This window comes from Lepisosteus oculatus, chromosome 9 (genome assembly GCF_040954835.1).
Source record: "Lepisosteus oculatus isolate fLepOcu1 chromosome 9, fLepOcu1.hap2, whole genome shotgun sequence".
In the NCBI taxonomy this organism is placed as follows: Eukaryota; Metazoa; Chordata; class Actinopteri; order Semionotiformes; family Lepisosteidae; genus Lepisosteus; species Lepisosteus oculatus.
Window position 1 is genome coordinate 24,066,912 of NC_090704.1, and position 22,293 is coordinate 24,089,204.

At 37.7% G+C, this 22,293-nt stretch overlaps 1 protein-coding gene and 1 long non-coding RNA gene across 3 annotated transcripts in view; one reads left to right on the forward strand and one right to left on the reverse strand.

Moving 5' to 3' along the window:
- LOC138241222 (acyl-CoA-binding domain-containing protein 6-like) overlaps positions 1-22,293 on the forward strand; it is a 496,682-nt gene that overhangs the window by 442,031 nt on the left and 32,358 nt on the right. The gene's annotated exons all lie outside the window — the stretch shown is intronic.
- LOC138241221 (uncharacterized) lies at positions 446-14,381 on the reverse strand. Of its 2 annotated transcripts, none has more exons than XR_011190407.1 (5): positions 14,007-14,381; positions 12,973-13,058; positions 4,166-4,276; positions 3,105-3,249; positions 446-682 (listed from the first exon to the last, which is right to left on the reverse strand). It is a non-coding gene; the product is annotated as an uncharacterized lncRNA (long non-coding RNA). The 2 variants fall into 2 exon arrangements; XR_011190406.1 differs by lacking the exon at positions 446-682 and adding an exon at positions 2,522-2,637.

The following is a 22,293-nucleotide window of genomic DNA, read 5'->3' on the forward strand; positions in this document are numbered from 1 at the left end:
TCACTGTTTGCTCTTTTCATTCCCACACTTGATTCCGAGGAGTGAGACTTTAATTTGAAAGATGGGGGGCTACTGCCATTTGTTCTTTTCTTAGTCACTTTTGCCTCATCTCTCTCATTCTGCAGGGCATCAGGACTCTGAAGAAGGTAGTTCTTCTCCACAGATAGCAGTGTACCTTACCTGTCCATATAAACTCTTCTCAATCACCTTCCTTTCACTAAACAACATTATGATAAAAATTAATTAGTGTGACATTGTTACTACATGGCCAAAATACTAACTAGATTTTGCAATATTAAACAATGGTGACTAATTAACAATATATAGGCATCTTTTCTAGTGGTAGAACAATTAATCTATTTTAAAGCACATTCCTGTGTAAAAAAGATGGCCTCCTAACCATGATGTTGTGGGAAATCCTACATCCAAGGAGCAGGACACAGTCTTTGTGGATTCAGTTGTTTTATTGAGCTCAATAATAACATCAACGCGCGTTGGGTCTGCCCCGCAGGACAGACGAACCGCAAGGGTTTCCCAGCTCTTATATACAGTATGATCTCAGGAAGTTGTTTTGTTTCATAGCTTCATGTGTATTCGTCTTGCCCTTTGATATGTAGCATGAGTTGACCGGTTGGTCCTGTCTGAAGTCCTGTCCTTTGATGCGTAGCTGTAATTGTTGGAGCTGCTTAAGAAATGTTAAAACACCCGACATATTACACAATGTGCCTGAAACAACACTGTAGTGTTGAATACAGATATATATATATTTTCCATCAATGATATATATATATAAGTGTTTTTCTACTTCAATGATTATGTTCGTACTTTTTCAATTTACCTACTGGATGTCTAAAACTTGCTTAGGTTTTTAACTTTAATATGAGAGACTTATAAAATAAAAATCACCACAACAAAATAGGACATTGGAAATTATAAATCTTTAACTTCAAACTGCAACTGTTCCATAACACTTTAGCAAGTATGGTACAATCATGTTCCTATGTGAAGAAAGATCACTGGTAGTTAACATCATTGTGTTTTCAACAACAACTACTTGGTCAGGCGCAATGTATCTAACCAGTTTCATACTGGGTACTTCATAATTGACACATAAAAAATACAGTTAAATTCAGAAAATAAATAATAATTCTATATTGAAATGTGCAGAAATATGTCATGTTTATGTTTGTACTCTGTTAACTTCATAGAGATTAGACCTTAGAGAATTTAAAGATTCTGTGAAACACGCAGTTTGACCAGAGGATCCCAAACTTTTCCATACAACTGTATGTTGCTGCTGCATCATTCAGGACAAAGCCCAAAATGCGTTTCCAATGCATTTGATGACTTAGTGTTACTTAGTTGTTACTGCCCTCTGGTGGTTGTTGATTGAAACATAACATCCATTCTAACATGACCAGACATTTCTCCCATTGTCAATACTTCAGCAAAACTTCACATTTTATACCGGTGCCACAACATATTGTTAGTTATTATGATAGAAATGTGTTTTAATATGACTAATATATTATTGTTGTAATGCAGTATGATCAGAGTTATACATAAGTACAGTACAACAGTTTATTTTTGCGAAGGTTCAGTTAGTGTATTTTGACTGCTGCTCTAGTCATTGTCAATTTCAATATTCAAAGTCAATGTTCTAGTCATTACAACAAAGCCAGTCTATGGTAAACTATATCTAGGATTTGGAAAAATGCACATGAGCTAACACGAAAATGTGCACATGTACTGTACTGTTAACAGACTGATTCATGCATTTGCAAAGAGAGAAAAAGCAATTTAACGAACGCAGCTGGGGAAGTGAGCTCAAAATAGAAAACAGTTCCTCTTTAAACATTTACACATCACCATACTAAAATGATTAAAATAAAAACTTTATGTATGCACTGATGCTTAACATACCACAACTGCAGCATGTAGGACTTACCCATCAGACAGCTGACTGATCAGAGGGACTTCATGAAACCAGTTGGAATCGGTAGTCACCTCTTCAGTGGAGTCAGGTGAAATATGAACTGACCCAAGAGAAAAGAATTATTGCCGCATTAGAATTCTCATGGCATGCATAAAAAAGTGATCAATCCAATTAACATCCAAAATAGGCAGAAAACATGTATTTATTCATAGATAAAATTAGGATGCTGATTAGGATTTATTTATCTGTTTACCCATATAATTTAAATCATTTTCACACCTTAGCTCACAACAATTTTACTGCACCAGACTGTGGCACAATGGCTGCCCAGAGACCCCCAGACTTAATTGGAACCTTCCTCAACCTTAACAGTAGATGTTACCAAGCTTTCAAAACCCAACACTTGTGCATTAATCATTGACATGTTTTTATCTGAATAAGCTATACAAATAAAACTGAATTGAACTAAACTGATTTTTTGGATTATATGTTCCATTGTCTTTCACAATATCTTTCACCCAATATCAGCACCCACTGAATTTCTCTGCAGCTGCATTGGAAAATTTGTCAAAACATAACGTTTTTCAAAACCTTTATTTTTTCTAGAAACAAATGAAAATACTGACCTTTGGTGATTTTAGAACTCTTCTCATTAGCAACGGTAACATCTCTTTCCTCCGTGCTAATGATCTCAGTAGAAGCTATGCCACAGAGAAAACATCCTTTTAGTTGAACTGTCCTTTCAGATAGTTTAGATCAATAGATGCTGTAGATGTTTTTATAACAACATGCAAAATGTGGATTACAGAAATATTGAATATAATGTCTTTACATATTGTGGCTGGAAATTAAACAATCTGAAGATAATGAAGGATTCCTTCTTAATGTATTATTTTCTGATGCCTGCAACTTATTGCGTGTTTCCCTTTAAAAAGTTTTGATCTCAGTACATACATATTATTCTTTTCATACAGACATATGATTGAAAAGCTTTGGAATTTTGTAATTGTAGGTGTTTATTAAACAAATTCTACAATTCTGTAATCAGTAGTAAACCTGAAGATGTTGTCAACCTGCATCATTCCTTCTAGCCAACAAACTAAAACACATTAAATTGTGAACTAAATCTCAGTTGTACCACTGCAAATTATTGGATCTAGAAGCTTACCCTGTTTTCCAGACTGAAGAATCTCATTAAAATATTGCCTTTTTATTCTGTCTTGCATTTCTCTTTCAAAATCCTTCCTTTCCTGTAAACTCTCATTTAGCTTTTGCTGCTGGAGAGCAACCTTCCTTTTATAGAATTCAAATGCCTGAGAATGACAGAAAACCTTTCACAAGTGGCTATTCTTTAAAGAAAAAGGAAAGCCTCTCAACAAAAGATGAAAAGGTCCATCTCATTGTTGAACATCTTGTATTAAAAAGCACGTTTTTCCATTACTCTAGTATTTAATGACAAATGAACTAGCTTTCAACCCAACATGTTGCTCGTAGAAAACTTCCCGTCCATAAAGTCACATATTAATTTAGTATCAGACAGAAGCTGTTGGGCACCACTGAAATTCCAGCTCAAGTAAAAACTACAGGAGACTCCTGGAGTCTGGTCAGAGCTCAGAAGAAAGGCTGGGTCCGACATTACTTGGATGAAAGACTCTGTGTGTAGTTCAGAACCTTGCAGGCTGGGTATAAGAGATTGAAGCAGCAATGTCTCTCCTCTAATGCTTAGGTAATGAAGAGGAGAGATCATCAACCACCCTCTTGGATCCTCTTGGGGAGATACCCCTGAGGGATACTTTAGAACAGCCAATTATGCAAAGCAGCATGTCTCTGGGATGTTACTTGGAATTAAAACCCACAACACGCAGAATAAATGCCACACAGGGAGGTGCCCAAGGCTGGAGATAAACCATGGGCTTTGGAGATGCAGTGCTATAACCATGAATTGGAGGCACCAAACACTACCAGAATATGGTGCTTTGGCACCTCTGTAGCATATCTTGGCATAACCACCCTAGAGTAGACACACAATATAAGAGGTGCCAACATACCTTGCTCATTGTGGTCACCGAGGATCCAAAAAGTATTAGTTTAGGTTATTAATTTAAACCTATAGGTGGTCATCTTGGAAATACAACAAAATATAGCTGCAAGGTCAGTGTCAGGTCCGGAATTTGCATGAAGAAAAGTTCACCTTAAGAGGATGAATCCAAACATTCATTACTCCAGTACCTTTTTGTGCCTTCTAGGTCTGGTCTCTTTCTTCAGCTGGGCCTGTCGCACCTCCCTCCGGGCATCTTCCTCTATCCTCATCTGTAAAGCTCTCTCTCTGATTTTCCACATCTGTAGAGCCGTCAGTGAAAAGGCAAAGCAGATGACAAACAACAGAAAGCTAGATTGTGTTAAGCACAAAACAGCTACGCTACTAGACATTTATATTTATATATGTCACCTGCTTATAGGTGGTACATTAAATATTTAGGATTCTGTTAGATCATGTGGAGCTGAATCTCTCCCCTTTTTACAATCTAGCAATTGAGGCCTTTGGGCATTTTTCAGCATATTACAGTAGGAGCATTCAGCAGCTGAATGTGGTCTGGGAAGCCAAAAGTAAAAATAACTGGGAAAATAACATACCATACAGCAATGTACAGTGAGAATGTGAAAAAAAAACAAGAAACATGATTAAGCTGATGTAGAAAACCGATGAGGCTAAATACTATATATTGATAATGCTGATGATTTGAAAGCTGATAAATCAATGAAAGGGGTGAATAAACTATGTGTTTTAAAAGTGAGTTAAGCTATAGAGTGGAATGTGAAATGGAAATCTAATAAGTAAATTGATTCTTAAAATGTAGAGAGCTTTGCAAAAAATATATATTGGTGCTTTTAGAAAATACATTTCAAGGATGTAACCGCTGAGGTACGGGCAGAATTTTAGAAAACAGTGCATCAACAAAGTACGCCTTGTTTAGGTTACTTTAGAAAACAGTGTACCAAAACAATATATGCTGTCTGGGTCATTAGATTAGCTGAAAGTAACTGATAAACTTTGAAAAACAAATCTAGTGGTGCTTCTTCTTTCGTTTTATGATGTAATCTGTTTTGTCTTAGGGAAAGGGGAAGTGTTAGAAGGGACAAAGTGTTGAGCTTTCTCTTACAGCGCAACATCTTATTAAAACCCTGTACTGCTTGTAACAAATTGAGTCTTTGATGCACTTTGCAGAGTGGCAACAGGGCTCCCAATATTGCAATATTGAAATAAAGACCTTACTCAGGTGAGAACTCTCTCTTGTGGCTTCCTTGAAAATTAATATTTCCATGACAATTGTAAGATTCATAAAAGCGTATGAAAAGTGTCTAAAGTCCAAGTGTGACGATACAGTAACATGATTCACTAAGGGTATCCACTCTGCAGAAATCTGTTCGGCTGGAAGAGGCGTATACAGTATAAGGTGAGAGAATTTTTTTAATTCGCATTTTGCAACATAAATGCTTAATTATTTGTCAGAAAGACAACATCTTTTAAAACAGTTATGCTAGAGATCCTGTTATCTTTTGCTTGCTCCCCAATCATGCTGTATTTACAGAGGTGTCACAAAGTCACTTGCCAGAGTGGATATAAATGTCTCTAATCAGTTTAAGATGCAGAAGGAAACCAGCTATTAAAGACCTCCCATCCAGGTGATGACCAGGAGCAGCCCTGGGTCAAAATAAATCAAACTGTATTCTCATACCTCAGCCTGTCTGCTGTACTGCAGACCTTTCATACGCTGTATTTCACCACTGCATATCTCCTCTGTTTTCGGAGCTCCTGCCTGGTGCCTTCATAAACAACAACAGAAAAGAAAGCTTAATCCACAAGGCAAGGTCAAAATGTCAGACAGCAGCAGAGGAATTTGTGAATGTGGTATTTCCGTAGAGCAAATGCCAGCAGCCATATCACTCTGCAACTCACAACTGGCAGAGCCTGGTCAGTACCTGGATGGGAGACCTCCTGGGGAAAACTAAGGTTGCTGCTGGAAGAGGTGTTAGTGGGACCAGCAGAGGGTGCTTACCCTGTGGTCCATGTGGATCCTAATGCCCCAGTATAGTGACGGGGACACTATACTGTAAACAGGCACCGTCCTTCGGATGAGATGTAAAACCGAGGTCCTGACAGTCTGTGGTCATTAAAAATCCCAGGGCGAAAAGAGTAGGGGTGTAACCCCGGCATCCTGGCCAAATTCCCCATTGGCCCTTACCAATCATGGCCTCCTAATAATCCCCATCTATGAATTGGCTTCATTACTCTGCTCTCCTCCCCACTGACAGCTGATGTGTGGTGATTGTTCTGGTGCACTATGGCTGCCGTCGCATCATCCAGGTGAATGCTGCACATTGGTGGTGGTGGAGGGGAGTCCCCATTACCTTAAAGCGCTTTGAATGGAGTGTCCAGAAAAGCGCTATATAAGTGTAAGTTAATAATAATAATAATAATAATAATAATAATATTTTAATACCCTGAATGTATGAAATGAGCACATGCTTGTTTTTAGCCTAGTCCTGCTGACAATCCCATTGCTGGTCTGATCACCTGCAGGATACGAGAACTCCGTTTCTATAATTTTTTATCTTTGAAGAACTGGCATCTGATTCATTTCCAGTAGTCTCTTTCATTACTTGACTGTCTGTTGGGAACTTAGTCCTGCTTGTGTTTATTCTGCAGTCTGGTGAACAACAGGTTGTGAAATTAAGTTCTATTTGATTAATTGTCTTTTATCCACCCTTTATCAGAAGGCTACTTATTCCTGTTTAAGGGTTTAGCTGACCAGGAGTCTATTCCAGAATCCCAGAGGTGTAACTCGGCATTAGTAGTATACTTGTCCTCTTGTAGGGTACACACACAAACACACAGGGCGATATAGACATTCCAGTGAACTGAACAAGCATGTGTTGAAGATGGAAGTTGAAGGGAATCACCCAAAGAAAGATTATGTGAAAGCAGGGAGAACACGCAAACCCCCTACATAAGGTGCACACGTCTGGAATCAAATTAAATGACCCCCAAACACGTTCACCAATTTTATTTCTAAAAAGATAACTTTCTGCATTATGATAAATGATGAATGCACCTTCGTGTTTATTAAAATATAATTCTAAATGATTTTTAAAAATGGTGTTATTTTTATGTAAGAACTGTTTCAATCAAACACAAAAAAACAATATTTTAGGAAATGTTGGAAAAGGAAAAGATGGTTGAAAAGTATGGAAGCCCGTTTCCGCCAGGGAGTAAAAAAAACACGCTATGGTATCTCAGAATTGAGGCATAGTATCTCACATTTGCGACTTCGAAATAGCCCATATTTCATTGTCTGTCCTTTTGTTATTGTAACAGATTTGGGTTCTAGGGCTTGTGCCCTCGCCGCTGTCGCAAATGTGAGATATAAAGTCGCAATTCTGAGATACCATAGTGCATTTTTTTACTCCCTGGCGGAAACGGGCTTCCATACTTTTCAACCATCTTTTTCTTTTCCAGCATTTTCCAACATTTCCTAAAATATTGATTTTGTTTAGAAAAAGCCTGGAATGCAAGTGTAATCCTTACTTAAGGGGAGCCGGGTTTTAGAACTGGCTATAGTTGCTCACGGACATAGCGTTGGCTTTATGAACTACAACTCCCATAACGCACTACTCAAGTTTACGTCACAGTCCCTATTCTGCCTGGCTGTGGTGACCTCTAGCGGGTCCCTCTCAGTTCTGGCAGCTTTACCGTTGATCTTGTGCACTCACCGGCGCGCGCAAGAGGAACTCATACACGGCTCCCTTTTTAAAGTTTATTTTCTAAAAAATAGAAGAAAATAAGGGAGCGTTTCCAGAAATACGTACAAGTCAGGTTTACAGCAGGCTGGTAGCAAGAGTCTGACTCCTACCCTCGTACATGTTGTTTTCCCCTGTTTACTATAACACCATTTAAACGCGACACAACATAACAACTCAACTCACTAAGAAATTAACTCACAACACACAGACAGTTTTCATCTAGCGACTTAACACAGTTAGCTAACGAAGTTCAATTTCGTCTCTGATAACCCGCAGAGCCCGAATACACTTTTGATACTCTTAAAACAAATATAAACGAGTAAACCTTAAACCGAAACTATGACATCAGTAAACATAAATTTACAGACCTTTTAAAAAAGCCTTATTACTTCAGATCAGATCTTACCTAACAAATTAGAAAGAACCATGGGAGAGAAAGTCAGGCGGACAGCAGGCTGGAAGCGAGGGTCTACCAGCCCGCACGAGGCGCTGTTCCCGATTCCCGTGCCCAGCTGCACATCACCTGGTTGCACAAGCTTGACTTTTCATTTTCATTTCTATATTTTCAGGTTGTGTTTTTCATACCACTACCGAATAAAAAACATATTTTAGAGGAAGATGTCAGCTTGGAAAAAAAAATATTGCTCCTTAAGCCTAGTCCCTTACTGTACTAATTCTGCCACCTACTGGACAAGGTAATAAATAAAACAAGGAGAAAATCATAGAATATAACACCCACATTACAGGTCAGCCAAGTAAAGGGTGTAAGATGACCAGGGGAAGGGTCATTCATAACAGGTATTTTCAGAATGACCTAGTTAAAATACTAGATATGGACCTGAGCAAAATGGCTGCCAAAAAGAATCAGCTGACCCGTATATGGAAAGGGTCTACCCTGAGAAACAATGAGACACAGCTGAGCCGCATCAGGAACCGAAATATAAGTTCCCCGGAGGCAGTGAACAGGGTGGAAGTCGATAAGGTGAATGCGGTTTGGAGGAAGAGAGAAGAAAGAGGTTTATGTTAAAGATTGGACTAAGGAATAATGGACTACTGAAATGAGAAAAGGTTTATGGTTTTTGGATTGCAGATATTGGATAAGGATACATCGCGGATTGGCTTTATTACAGACTTTTGGAACTCGGATCGGAACAGGATTAAGAGAGCGGATTATGGACTGGATTTTGAAGATAGTTGGAGGAAGAAACGCCACGAAACTCAGGAAAGAAAAGTGTGGTGTGAGTACTTCTCTCATTTGCATAAACGTTCCCCCGGAGGCATCACAAGGGATATCTGAAGGACTGAAAAGTGCACTGATTGTCACATTATCTAAGGTTGTCTTTTAAAATGTACTTGTATTCCATTAATAGCATCTATTGCATTGTCCGAGAAAATTAGAAATTACTGTATGTAATTTGTTGGAATTGGGTTCCTATGAAAAAGACTTGTGAAGAAACCCAGCTGGGACTCAAAACCCTTGGTATCTCTTCAGAAGAAGAGAATGCAATGTGCCCCAAGCAGTATGATTTTCAAAACACAGATTTAGTACCAGAAAGAAAAAATGTGTAGCTATTTTATACGAACCTTTCATCTTTTGTTTTAATTGTAATACAGTGTATTAAAATGCACGATGCTTTGGTTTTGGGAAGAGAAGGAATAGGAGGGAGAGAGGTAAGAAGGGAAAGCAAACAAAAGAATAGTCCAGAATAGGCTGTAGGCTGTAGAAAAAATGAGAATAGAATATGACGTATTCCAAGGAGAAGTCGGGGAAAAATAAGACCTTAAAAAGAAATCAGCCTATCGCTGTTTGCTGGGAGAATGGATGAATCCTGTCTAATGCTCAGCTGACACCCTGTTAAAAGCAATAAAAGACAATGTTAGTCCTCCGTGGTTAACCTACATTTATGCTGTTGCTTTAAAACAGATAACAATAGAAGAAGTGAATGACATGGCGGAGAATATAGTGGTGTGGGTGGGAGTGTCCATTATCAGAGTGCTGCTCCCAGCCATCTCCCTGTACGATGAAAAGAGGAGATGGAAGAGAAGTGTCCCCTAATCACCTGCTGCAGATCTAATAACCTTGCCTCTGAATTGTGGATGGTGTTCTTGAATGTGTCAACTCTCCCTTGTCAGCAAATAAGCCAAGAAGAAAGAATTCCCACCCCAAAGACTGTGCGTCTTGGTCAATCTGCAGACTCAGAGACTGACAGTGAGATTCTACAGGTTGTCTCTAAAAGCTTGAACCACTTTCACTGGATGTATTGAGTCAGTGTCAGTCTACAGTCTCCATATTAAATGAGATGTAAAGTCTCAAATTGCACTTAATGAGTATGTTTTCTTTAGTGTTTTAATGAGACTTTCTGGTAACAGAATGGATGTAGTGTTTTTTGCAATGGAATGCGCAGCAGCACTGTTTCAGGAGGATATACAAAAGGTAAAATGTACTGTAATATTGTGGTAAAATAGTTGATAGGTGAATGGATATGATTCAAAATTACAGTGGTTTCCAGTAGTAAAATTAGTGTTAAAAGGAAAGAATTCTATGAAGGTTTTAATCCATCCATTTTCTAACTGCATTACCCAATACAGGGTTGCAGGGGAGCCAGAGTCATGATTTACCCTGAACTGGACCCCAGTCCATCACAGCGCACACTCACACCAGGGACAATTTTCACAAAAGCCAAATACCTGAAGACAACCCAAGCAAACACATGTAGAACCTACAAACCCCAGGTCTGAGGAAGAACTCATGGCCCCAGTGCTCTGAGACAGCACCACTGTGCCACTTTTTTATGCTACTATATTCCAGTTAAATACCAGTGTTTACTGTTGCTTATTTTAGCCTGGAAGAGATACATTATGATTATTTGATACTGGCAAATATTCTTGTAGCGCAAGGAAAGCGGTACAAACATATTTCCACTAGGGGGAACAGTAGGCTTTTGGACTAAACTGTCCTGCTTTGCCAACACTGTATATTTATGGTATATAAATTAGTTATTTCTAGATAATCACTTCAGGAACTCACTTTATCCCCTGACCAGTAGTCACTGTAAATATAATCTGTCTTTTATTATTTCCCAAAACAATTCAATATTTCCCACTGTACTGCATACAGTATTTAGCCTCTAGAATTTAATTTGCTCAATGTTAGTCTAGAAGCATGTAGTTAGTACTGTATAGGTACTATCATTTAACAGCATTTATGAGATACATTCAAATAGATTATTAATTCCATATATTCAATTGAATCTTTCAAAGAGAACAACCATTTCCCTGCGAAATTAGGCTTTTCTCTGTCACTTCTCAGGTGGCTCTGACAATCAGCTGCCGTTAAATTGTGGCTGTTGGCATCTGTTTCAATGGAGTTTCTACTCCCTCTTTAAGTGTGATATTAGAAATACTTTTTTTTTTGCTAAAAAACTGCTTTTTACAAATTAAAGATATGGCTTTAAACTAATATGACGTTTTGGGAACCTGTTTTTTCTCTCTTCTCTCTTCAGCATGGAATAAACCTATTGTTCCTTTACAGACTACGCATGCTGACGCAGCTACCCACCTGCACTACTATAAATGAATATAGCATACAATGGCATCTAATTATAACAACATATACTTGGGAATTTTTAAAGAATCGTTTGTTTTTAATCCACAGCATAATATTACATTATGAAAGACAGTTTTGTGCAGAAAAAAAGCACCTTTACATTTTCCTTTATTTATTTAAAAAGTAAGAGCTTTTTTTTAAATGGTAAGAATGGTAAATTGTGCCATGTGAAGTTCATTTTTCAGTTTCCACTGTCTACATTCCCGGGCACAGCTTATATGTGGGTTAATATTTACCTATCGGATTAGCAAAGGTTAAAATAAAACAATTGAAACAGGATGAGGAAATGTGTACACACTCCTCTGACATACTCATGAGAGAGAGTCTTTCCCCGCTTGACATGCTTTGAGCTTATAAAAGAGAGATCACCCACTGGAGAAGAACACGACTGTGAGTGACATCACTGTAAGGTCACAGGCATTGAGCAGGTCAGTAAATCAAGACTTCAAGGGGAAACTCAATCCTACCCGACATTAGAGACATGCCTACTTTTGCAAGTGCCAGCTTGATAATGGTTTAAGTTCCTCAGATATTTTTTAACTTCAGCTAGGTGTATGGCCTTTGACTTAAAAATCAGTAAATCATTAAGGAATGCTGGAAGGTTTATTAGACTTAAGATATTCTTACCGGATCGAAACACCAGCACGGCACTGTAACCTTATTCTTTGTAAAAATGTGAACATAAACTCTCTCTTTTAAACTGTACAGGCCTATTACAAAGCCAGTCGAAGTGGACAGCTCCACAGAGTAAACAGTCATACTGTATAATCCAATGCTTCAAGTTGATCAAAAATGTAGTAACTGTACTGTATATGAAGATGTGGTGATTGTTTTTATTTACCTTTATGACTATTATTTAACCTTATCCACCTGTTCTGAAAAGAATGATTGTGTCCCAGAGTACTTATTCTCGGTAGTCATAAAGGTAAGACAATGCATATTGAAAACTTATTTTATTTTCTTAAATGTAGCACAAAAGGGACAACAGTGAACACTAAATCCCTGATCCACCCCTCTTCATATTATACTCACTGGATATATATGGCATACAGTATATATGGGGAAACAGCCAAGTCCTGTCAGCTGCAAGTGGGCAGGGATGTTTTTGGTAACATTTGGTAGAAAACAGACCTTTTGCTCTTTGAGTAAGCAAAACATGCAGCTATCTGGAACCCGATTCTGTGATTTTTTTAAGGAGCATATTTGTGATTTTAAAAGTGGGACTTAGTTTCTGATCATTAATATTCATGTTTTGTTTAGGTAAGATGACGGTCACTATCATTGTTGCTGTGTTGAGAGAGGTTAATTTTACAAATTACTGCCAGAATTACTTCAGTATACAAACTACCAAGAACAGAAAAACGCAAGAGAGGTTACAGACACAAGTGGGTTGCTCAAGTGACTGTATTCATTAGGTTGCTAGTAGCTAGTAGTTTACTGATGAATCATCTGAAAGTGTCTCTTGTACTGTAGGAATCCCAGGAACAGGTTTATCCCTAGAACAAATCTGACAGCTTGTCCCAGAGACAGTTCACCCTGTCAATGCATGACATCATCCTGGCGCCCAAAAGCTGACGCCAAACAAATAGCAGGTTTAAGTGAAATTGAGTCAGAAGGAAGTCCCTACCTTCTGGGTCCAGCGAATGCACACACGCTACATACTCCTGCTTGGCCTGTTCTTTGCTCATGTCCCCAAGCTGCTTCCAGGCCTGCCTGCAACATCACAGCACAATGTGTAACCCATCAGCAGCCTTGCAGAGCCCAGCTGGTAGAAACTCTTAACCACTTTTCAGTAGGGCAAATGTTTTGTTTTCTATTTTTAATACAGTTCGGCAAGGAGACTGTCAATACTAGAACTCAGCTTCTCGGGTATGTAATTTAGTCATAGTCTATCCCATAAGTTGACTGACAGATCTTACTTGCCTAGGATGTTATTTAGCCTTTAACAACTGAAACCCTACTTACAGTCCCTGGTCTGTTGGGTTTCTTACAATCACTGTAAAAGTTCGCACAATTACCTTTCTTTTTTCTGGACAACACTGAAACCTATATTTAGTGTGGGTTTTGTGGACTCGCAAAGATTTGTCTCTTGCCTCGTGTAACTTAAAATGACTTTGTGCACAATACTTTAGCTATCGCTTACTGAAAAGAATACATATTCAACAACTGAAAAGGTATCAATGAGAAGAAGCAAACTTTAAGAATATGATTAGCTAGTCATCATGTGAACACAGGATAACAATGGCTGTTTCAAACAGCAAATCCACTGGAATTTAACTGTATTTAATTGTATTCCTATTTTAAATTCACAGTGGCAATATGCTCACTGTGTGGAAAATGATTCAATTTATTTTTTAAATGTACCTGATATGATATATATATATAGATATATTTTATTACCCTGTTCATTTATGCCTACTGCTTATTTCTAAATTTTGCATATAAATAATGTATAAAACTCAGTATATGTGGCCAGTAGGTTTGTCAGTAATACAAAATATTTGGAGAATACCAGGAGAAATAAAGTCACAGGTCCAATGTAGCCCTACTACAAGGAGGTACTTTAGATGGATTATGCTTATAATCACAATGTAGTTCTACAATTATCTAAGAAGACAGTTTCCAATTTAACCCGTTTAACTGTAATTCATTCTAACTTACCATTTCCTTTGTCCTTCAAAGTCAATGGACCCTGGTTTTGCTGTTACATGTTCCAACTTTGAATTGAAAAGTCAAACCAGATAGAATGTGTCTGGCCGAGCCGGGTCGGTACCTGAACCCGTAGCAGAGTCGGGGGAAGACGATGGAGAGCGAGACGCCATATTGGAGTATGTCTATAAATATAAATGTTATGATCGTAGTTTGAATTTCTCGAATAATCTAAATCGATCTCCAGGGAGACAAATTATATTAAAATTACGCTGGGAAAACGTTCCGAGGTCAAATTCTTCCAGCACGGGGGTACCTTTAAAGCCGAGACAACGGCACCGAAATATTTTGGCGCGCCTTCTCTTTAAAGCCCTGGCCAAATATGAAGACAGTACGTACAGTTATAATTCAAACGGAATTAAAAACTACACATCCCAGTAACCATGGTGATGCTTGTGATCATTGCGTTTAACCAGGGCGAAAAATCAGTCACATGACTTTGGGGCAGAGTTTCGAAAGCTTAACCTATCAGCAACAAAGCGAAATTTACACGATAGGCTACCACAAACTGTCAGTTACACGACTGCGTATGTCGCTTAAGCCACTCCTATTTGGCATTTTAGTTATGGAGGCGAGAAGACGCCCCCCCCCCCTCTCTGGGTGCCTGATTTGCCGCCATCTTTAACCGCTTCGTGTCCAAATCGCAGTAGCTACGCGTACGAAATAAAGTTCATCCCAGCTACAAAACATATATATTTTTGTGGTAAGAGGGAGCAAAACATCAGTATTTACTGCTTTTAATTAGTGTACGATTTATAGTTGAAATCTGAGCCTAAATATAAAGTTAAAATCTCGACAAAGCAATGTAGGAAATACAGAGAAAATAAATCCTTTCTGACATCTAAAATCAGTTTCGATCAAGGTCTCTAAAACGAACAAGAAAAAGAGGATTTTCGGAGGGCAATTACGCTGTATTTATATAGAATAAGTGATTTATGAGCAATCTAATTTCTTGTTCGTTTAAAACAGTGAAATGTCAGCTGCAAAAGATCGCACCAGAAACAGCACTCTCTCTGCCTGTCATAGACGTTCAGGAAAGGCTGAATGAAGTCATGGTGATCAATAATAACAGTTGTAGGACAAGAAACAAAAGATAGTGAAAACTTAAGATTTTTAAGGCTAAAACTCAAATTCATTCTACAAATTAAGGCAAATGAAAATTCAGGACGTTAAAGTGCTAGAGGTGTAAAAAAATACAAAAATGCACATGAGCAAAAAGTTTTAGAAATGGAGCAAACAGAATAAAAGCCATGCCTATAGTGCAGAAGAGGGATGCAGGAACACTTGCTTAGATATACAAAAAAATCACAAAAAGGTGTATGTTACAAAAGAACATGTAAACATGTACATCAATTTCCCTTCGCGATCAATAGTCTTATCTATAAACATGAAACAGAGTGAGGAATCAGAAATTAGCATGCATAAAAAACAGCAATTCTGTCAGTGAGCCCTAAATGAATTAATAGCAACTATGGTTTCATGGAGGGCTTCTCAGATAGTTGGGCATTTAGGTAAACTGCCAGGTGAAAGGACTTGTAAACATATTTTGTTAAAGCAAGTCAGTTTTTTCCGCAACACATAAAATACATTTTTCCAAGAAAGTTTAGCCTTTGTCACTAATGAAACCACTAAATAAAGACATAAATATAGAAATCTTAAGATTTGTTTTATTTAATGTTGGTAGCAGGATGAACTGTCAGGTTGAGCTAAGTGTATATTTTGTCGCAGAGTTGCTATAAGATGTTAACAGTGAAAAGGGTATTTAGAAATGAGTTATTTCAAGATGAAAATTTTCAGAATAATTGCAAATCTAGCAGGATAGAGAAAGCACAGAAAACTGGCAGTTAGATTGATCAGATTAGTATGAAAAGTAATTTAGCAAAGGGAATGAGAAGAGTGACAAACTAGTATACTTTAGATCTTTTTTTCTGAACCAGGGAAAATCTGATCATGTTTCCCTATAACAATAATAAAAAACTTTATTTTATATATTACCATTAAAGGTGGCATCTCAAAGCAATACAGTAGATGTAAAAACAGATAAAAGGACCACAGATTACAAAGTAAATACATATAAGAAAGACAAGCAGTTAGAGGTGCTACCAAAATTAGAAAATGAAGCAGATACAGACACTAAGTCTTCTGAAAAGAAAGGTTCTGAGGTTAGATTTAAATGCACTCAAGGTACGTGACTGATATCACTGGGAATACAAATTGAGAGCTCTGGGGTGCAGCTAGAGAAGACCCTGTCACCCACAGAATGTAGATGTTCTTGAGGACAGCTAGAAGACCAGAGTCAGACGGACAAAGGTGGGGGAGTAGACAGATAATAAGCCATATACTGTAGGTACAGAATGAGGATGAGGAATTTGAAGTTGACTCGAAACCTGATAGGTAACCAGTGCAAGGACTTGAAAACAGGTGTAATGCATCCCTGATAGGATTCTCGCTGTCATATTCTGAACATATTGAAGATTGCTCAATGTGGATTTAATTTCCCCAGTGAACAGGATGTGCATTTATTAATTCTAGGAAAAAAAGCCTTTCTTAATTTCTCTAGTTCTTAGTTTCTCTAGTTCCCTTTAAAATAAACTATTATCCCACAATGCAGAGTATTAAATGGCCAGTATTTACACATGATATTTGTGATTTAAAGAAATTAACACAAGCAGCTTTTGGGGATTTAAGTGTTGGCTGAGTTATTGCAGGATAAAAGACTAGAGATGTTGGTAAGAAGAAGATAATTTTGGGAAAGCTAAGGAATACACTGATAACAAGAACACTTCCTAATGGGGTTAGGCATACTTTTGATGAAGATGATGAAGTTAACAGACTGTATGTTTACATAGATACTGAAATGAGGATTGTATTTTAGATTTTGTGCAGTTACTAGTGTTGAACTGTGTGTTGGATGCACATGAATTGAAGGAATGGGCAAACATACTGTAGCTGATGCGGATCCACAGAGCCAGCATATTAAGATGTTTATAATTAGAGGTAATTTGTTTAAATAACTAGGTATGGATACTGATGTGCAAGAGAGGTGAAAAGGCCAGCACTATAAAATATTTTATTCTCAGTGAGATGCTGCCATTTCATAGTGGGTTTCTAACACTGTGTATAGTTCCATCTATTTCTAATCTCTTTATCCAGTACAGAGGATTTGGAGCCTATCCCAGTAAGCAACGGACACAAGGCAGAATACACCCTGGACATAGCGCCAGTCCATCACAGGACAGACAGACACAAACACACACACACCAGGGCCAGTTTTCCCATAAACCAATTAACTTACCAGTATGTTTTGGAGTGCGAGAGGGAGTCATATCACACATATGGAGAAAAACCATGTAACCCAGAGAGAACATGCAAACCCCACACACACAGGATGGCAGGAATTGAATCTAGGACCCCAGTGCTCATACCATTCAGAAATACAATCGAGAATAGTTTTGTGGTGTTTGTATGGATGAAACGTTTCTAAAATGTATAACGTAACAAAATTAAAGACGATTAAATTCTGTAATCTTTCCAATTGTAATGTCATTAGACAGAACAAGAAGTTTCTGCTTTGTCTAAGGATGGTATCAAAAAGTAGTCTAGGTGGTGAGAAAGCTGTGCTTGATAATTAAGTTACTTAAAAGTAAAAAGAGATGCTTCATATTGCTTGATTAATTTTAAAAACTAAGTTATAAATGCAGACGCGATCGCTGCCATAAGCGCTCCAGGCAGTAGAACGTTCGTTCTGTGCTGCTGAGCTCCGCGCCTCCTCCCTCTCTCGGTGCCGCGCCCCTCTCTGACGGAGCGCAGTGGGCGGTACGCTATTTTCAGAGCCTCTGATTGGGAAAAAAAGACCTGCTGATGAGTTTCACACAACAGGAAGAGAAAATAATGGGATTTTTTCTCTTCGAAACGTGTGTTGTCTTTATGAAATTCGTGAATTTTAAACGTTTAATTAAGAAGTAAAAACCTTACAGCGTACACAGAGATTCTGAGCTGATCACGAGGAAGAAAAATCACCCATTTTTCGCGCATAAAAAGTGGTTTTTAACTCTCGAAACCCATTTTTATAGGTTTTAAAGTCGTGCAATGTCTAAGTTGAGCAGGAACACATTATTAAATCTCATTTTTTATTTCTTTTTAAAAAAATTTAAAAATCGTTTGCCCAGCCTATTAAAATTACTCTCTCCTGCAGACAGTATCAAGATGCTGGCTAACCGTTTCGGGACTTGTTCCTCACCGCGGTCCGTTTACCGTTCGCTCCCCTAAGCGGTCCGAATGGAAACCAAAAAGAGACTAGATAAGTTCCTGGTCCATACAGTATATATATATACACACAGTACAGATGGAAAAAAGAAACGCAACACTTTCTGGAATGAGAATACTATAGTTATAGCTTATGTACTTTCACAAAAAGTTGGCAATTTGTTTTAAGCCCTCTGACCAGGAATACAGCTTGTGCAGTGAGGCATTGCAACTTGCCAATCACACGAAAGTTCATTAGGTGCACTTGTTGGTGCACAGTAGAACGTTGATAGTTCATCTGGCTTGCCTGGTTTTTCAGTAGCCAATTCATTCATGTATCTAGTCTAACCCTTTCCTCAAGGACGTCAGGATATCGGCGTCCACATCGCAGTTGGTATGTTTCTTCCAGGCCCCAAACCCTTTGAATAAAAATATCCATTTCCCTGTTTGGTAGATTATTTAAACCTTTTATATATTTTTTTTAAATCCAAATAGTTTCCCCTAGTTCATGCTGCACTACTAAATCTTATGAAGTGCACTACTGTAGGTCAGTAGCTTTGAGGATTTTGAATACTTACAGTTAATCAGGTCTTGCTATAACTATGAATAGAATTATGAAGGCTAAAACTCTTTTATTTTTTTAATGGTGTAGTACACCAATAAGATATTTAAAGACAACATTAAAATTAACCAACCATTTTCTGATTTAGTTGAAAAGTGTCTGGTCATGGATGTGGTAGTGTTCTCACCTATTTATATAACACAACATTATAAAAAAAACATGAATGCAATTATTTTTATTTCAGAAACAGTAGATCAGCTAGGCAAATGAGGTTCCCATCATTAGAACTCTTTTTTGAGTTTTCATTGCAAGGAGTTTCCCCTCCATGTGAAACATGTTTGATGATAGCAGATGGATTATTACAGAAAGGCTCTGGATAAAGCAGTCGACATCTTCGACAGCAAAGATGTTTTTTTTGGCATCTTCCTGAATTTGGAATTACAGGGATCCCTGGAAACACAGAGTGGTTTGACATGTCACTGTTCAAGTTTCTTTATTCCATGGCAGCAGGTCAGATAGACTTTGGATACGGTTCTACCCAGAGGCATCTTAATGTCAGGTTTATTTAATAAGAAGCTATTTGATTAAAGGTGTGTGGTAATTTGGCTATTAGACAACAGTTTTTCAATCATTTCAATCACATTCATATACATTATTCCTGTCATCTTCTATTGGACTATTCACCCCTGATCTGTACTATTACCAGTCCCTTAACCAGTTCAATACATGAATTTCCCTAAATGCCTATTGCCTTTAATTTAAGAAGAACATTATCAAAAGCATCTTTAAAATCTAATCATATCATTTATGTACGTTCTGTGTGTTTACTGCTGTGACTTGTTTGAAGAATTTTAACAAGTTGGTAAAGGAAGAATGACCTTTTCTAAAACCATATTGACTATTTAGAAGAAGAGAGATCAGGTAAGAGTAGAGGTGCACAGTTAACCACTAGATCAGAGTGGAGTTTAGAGTTCTGCCTCACCATTCCTATGGAGGTAGCAGAGTCAATAAAACTTGCCGTTTGCAGAACACTAAGGCCAATTTGTATTCAAATCAGTTTGTTTTTTAAAGGATTCTAAATTTAGGATGAATTCCCCCATTCTACATAAATTCCATCCAATGTCTAATTCTGAACCACACTTGTCACTAATGTGCTACACAAAATAAAATCACAGTCACAAACTAAATACTCACCATCTGGAGTGTTCTGAGGCTTGTTCCTACTGAATCTGTCCAAACTAAAAACTTCTTTTTTGAAGAACTATGAGCACACAAAGAAAACAATTTAGGAATATTTCTTCCACAGCTATTATACTTGAACTTGTTGTAACAGAAGGAATAAGGTTCTTGATCCCGAGATGAAGTAAAACAGATGAGTTTATTGCATGCAAGGAACAATAAAGCCGAAGTCTTGTTTCCCGCAAGAAACAACAAAACCAAAGTATTGTTCCCCGTACTGTTACAAACTTTTGGGTTATATAGTGTCTTCTTCTCCGTTTCTGACGTCACTCGGTCTGATGGAAAAGAGGGGGGCTCATGGTATTTGGCCAGTTTACGATGTTCTGGACAAAAAATGGTCAGTTTAAGATTACCCCCATTGGGGTTCCTAGCTTGCATCTGCAATCCTTATCAGTTAACCCCCTTTCCTGCCATAAACCTCAGCTTGTGACTTAGAAGTCTAAACCCCCTACAGAAAGGATTAAATTCAAACCCCCGTCTTCACATCTTTCTTCAAACTGTTACGTACTGTATTGATCTTGATAAATTTGTAGTCATTATTCATACAGAATATTCAGCTTTGGCCACCATAGCAGTTGCTATTCTTGTTGATTGCAATTAATAGAAATGTCTTCTAGAATATTATTTGATGTACAAATGAGCATTCTATTCAAATAATTTCTGTAGTGCTAATATTAAAAATACAATAATGCCCAAATTAATTAATAATTAAAGTTTGGGTATCTAATCCATACCCAAACTTTAATTTTTGAGGCTCATTGTACTCATCAGGCACTTTAAATGGTCCAAAGCTTTCACAGCTCCCACGTCCACTGGATGTTCCCTGGGCTCTTAACTTTTCCAAAGATGGATTTGTTTCATTCTGAGTTCTGACATCTTTTGACCTACAGTATTACCCATGATCTTATGCTTTATCATGGAGCCAAACTTTTTCAAAGGATGTTTCTTGACTTTCTGGCTCACATTCACATCTTCATCCGGCCTATTAACTGCAAAGGGGATGTTGCTGTGCGAGAGAAGCCCTTCGCTCTCAGATGTTTTGGTCAGTTGCATTGGGGTCATGTAATGTTTTGCTATGTCAATGCGCAGACCACTCTTGCTTTGGACTGGACTGAGATTTTTGTCCTTATTAAGGCTGGGATTGTACACATACCAAGATGAGTGTCCGGGCAACTCCTGTCAAAAAAAAAAACAAAAAGTTACAGTTCAGTTAATTTTTTTCATTTTTAAAAGTAAATCAAAACAAGTAACACTTCTCTTACGGAAAAGAAGATAAGGATTATGGGGTGTGTATATGTTTTTAGCACTGACGTTAACACTAGAATAAAGGCAGACAATGAAATATAAAATAAGAAATCAATGTGAATGTTTACAATTGCATGTATAGAAAAAAATGCATCTCAATTTTTTGTATGATGCAGACATCAGTTTGGAAATACTGGTAGACAATACTGTGAGCAAGTCTCTCTATAGTAGCATTAACTCACCTGATTGCTCTTGTACTAATTGAATAAGAAAGTGATAAAGCTGAAATCCACAGACACGTGAGTTTAGTACGTATGCTATGAACTGACATTTCTGAGATGTTATACAGTATTAGGGTAAAGAAATCTGGATTTGTAGTTTTATTGTAAAGGAAAATGCACAACATAACTATCATCATATTTACAAAATAAGAGTTCCATTTTCCAGTACATCCTACACAGACGTCTGTTAATTAGGTACAGAACAGGTCCATCCTACTTTCATAAGAGAAATTTTTACATGTTTGGAACTGTTGGTCATACCTCATCAACCACATCATGCAAAGAGGACTCCAGAGGTTGTGTTTTCATAAAGTCTGGCATCGAGGAGCTCTTCTTAGTCTTCTTAACTGTCTTCCCTGAAGCCTTACACTGCTGTACTACTTCTTGATCCTGGACTGTTTGAGCCAAATAATCTCCAGGCTTCTCTGGGGTCTCAGAAGCTAAGAAATCTTTTTTCTTATTAGAACAAGGTGTCACACCAACAGCTTCTCCTAGGGAACGTGATGAGCAGGACTTATCCATTGTGTCTTCTGGCTGGAAAATGTTTTCAAAAACACTTTGGACTGTTGGAGAAAAGCCCTTTGGAGACTTTTTCATAGAAGATTGTAGTTTTTTTACTTCTGACTGTAGTTACGTTTGAGTCCACAATTTTCTCCTGTTTGGACTT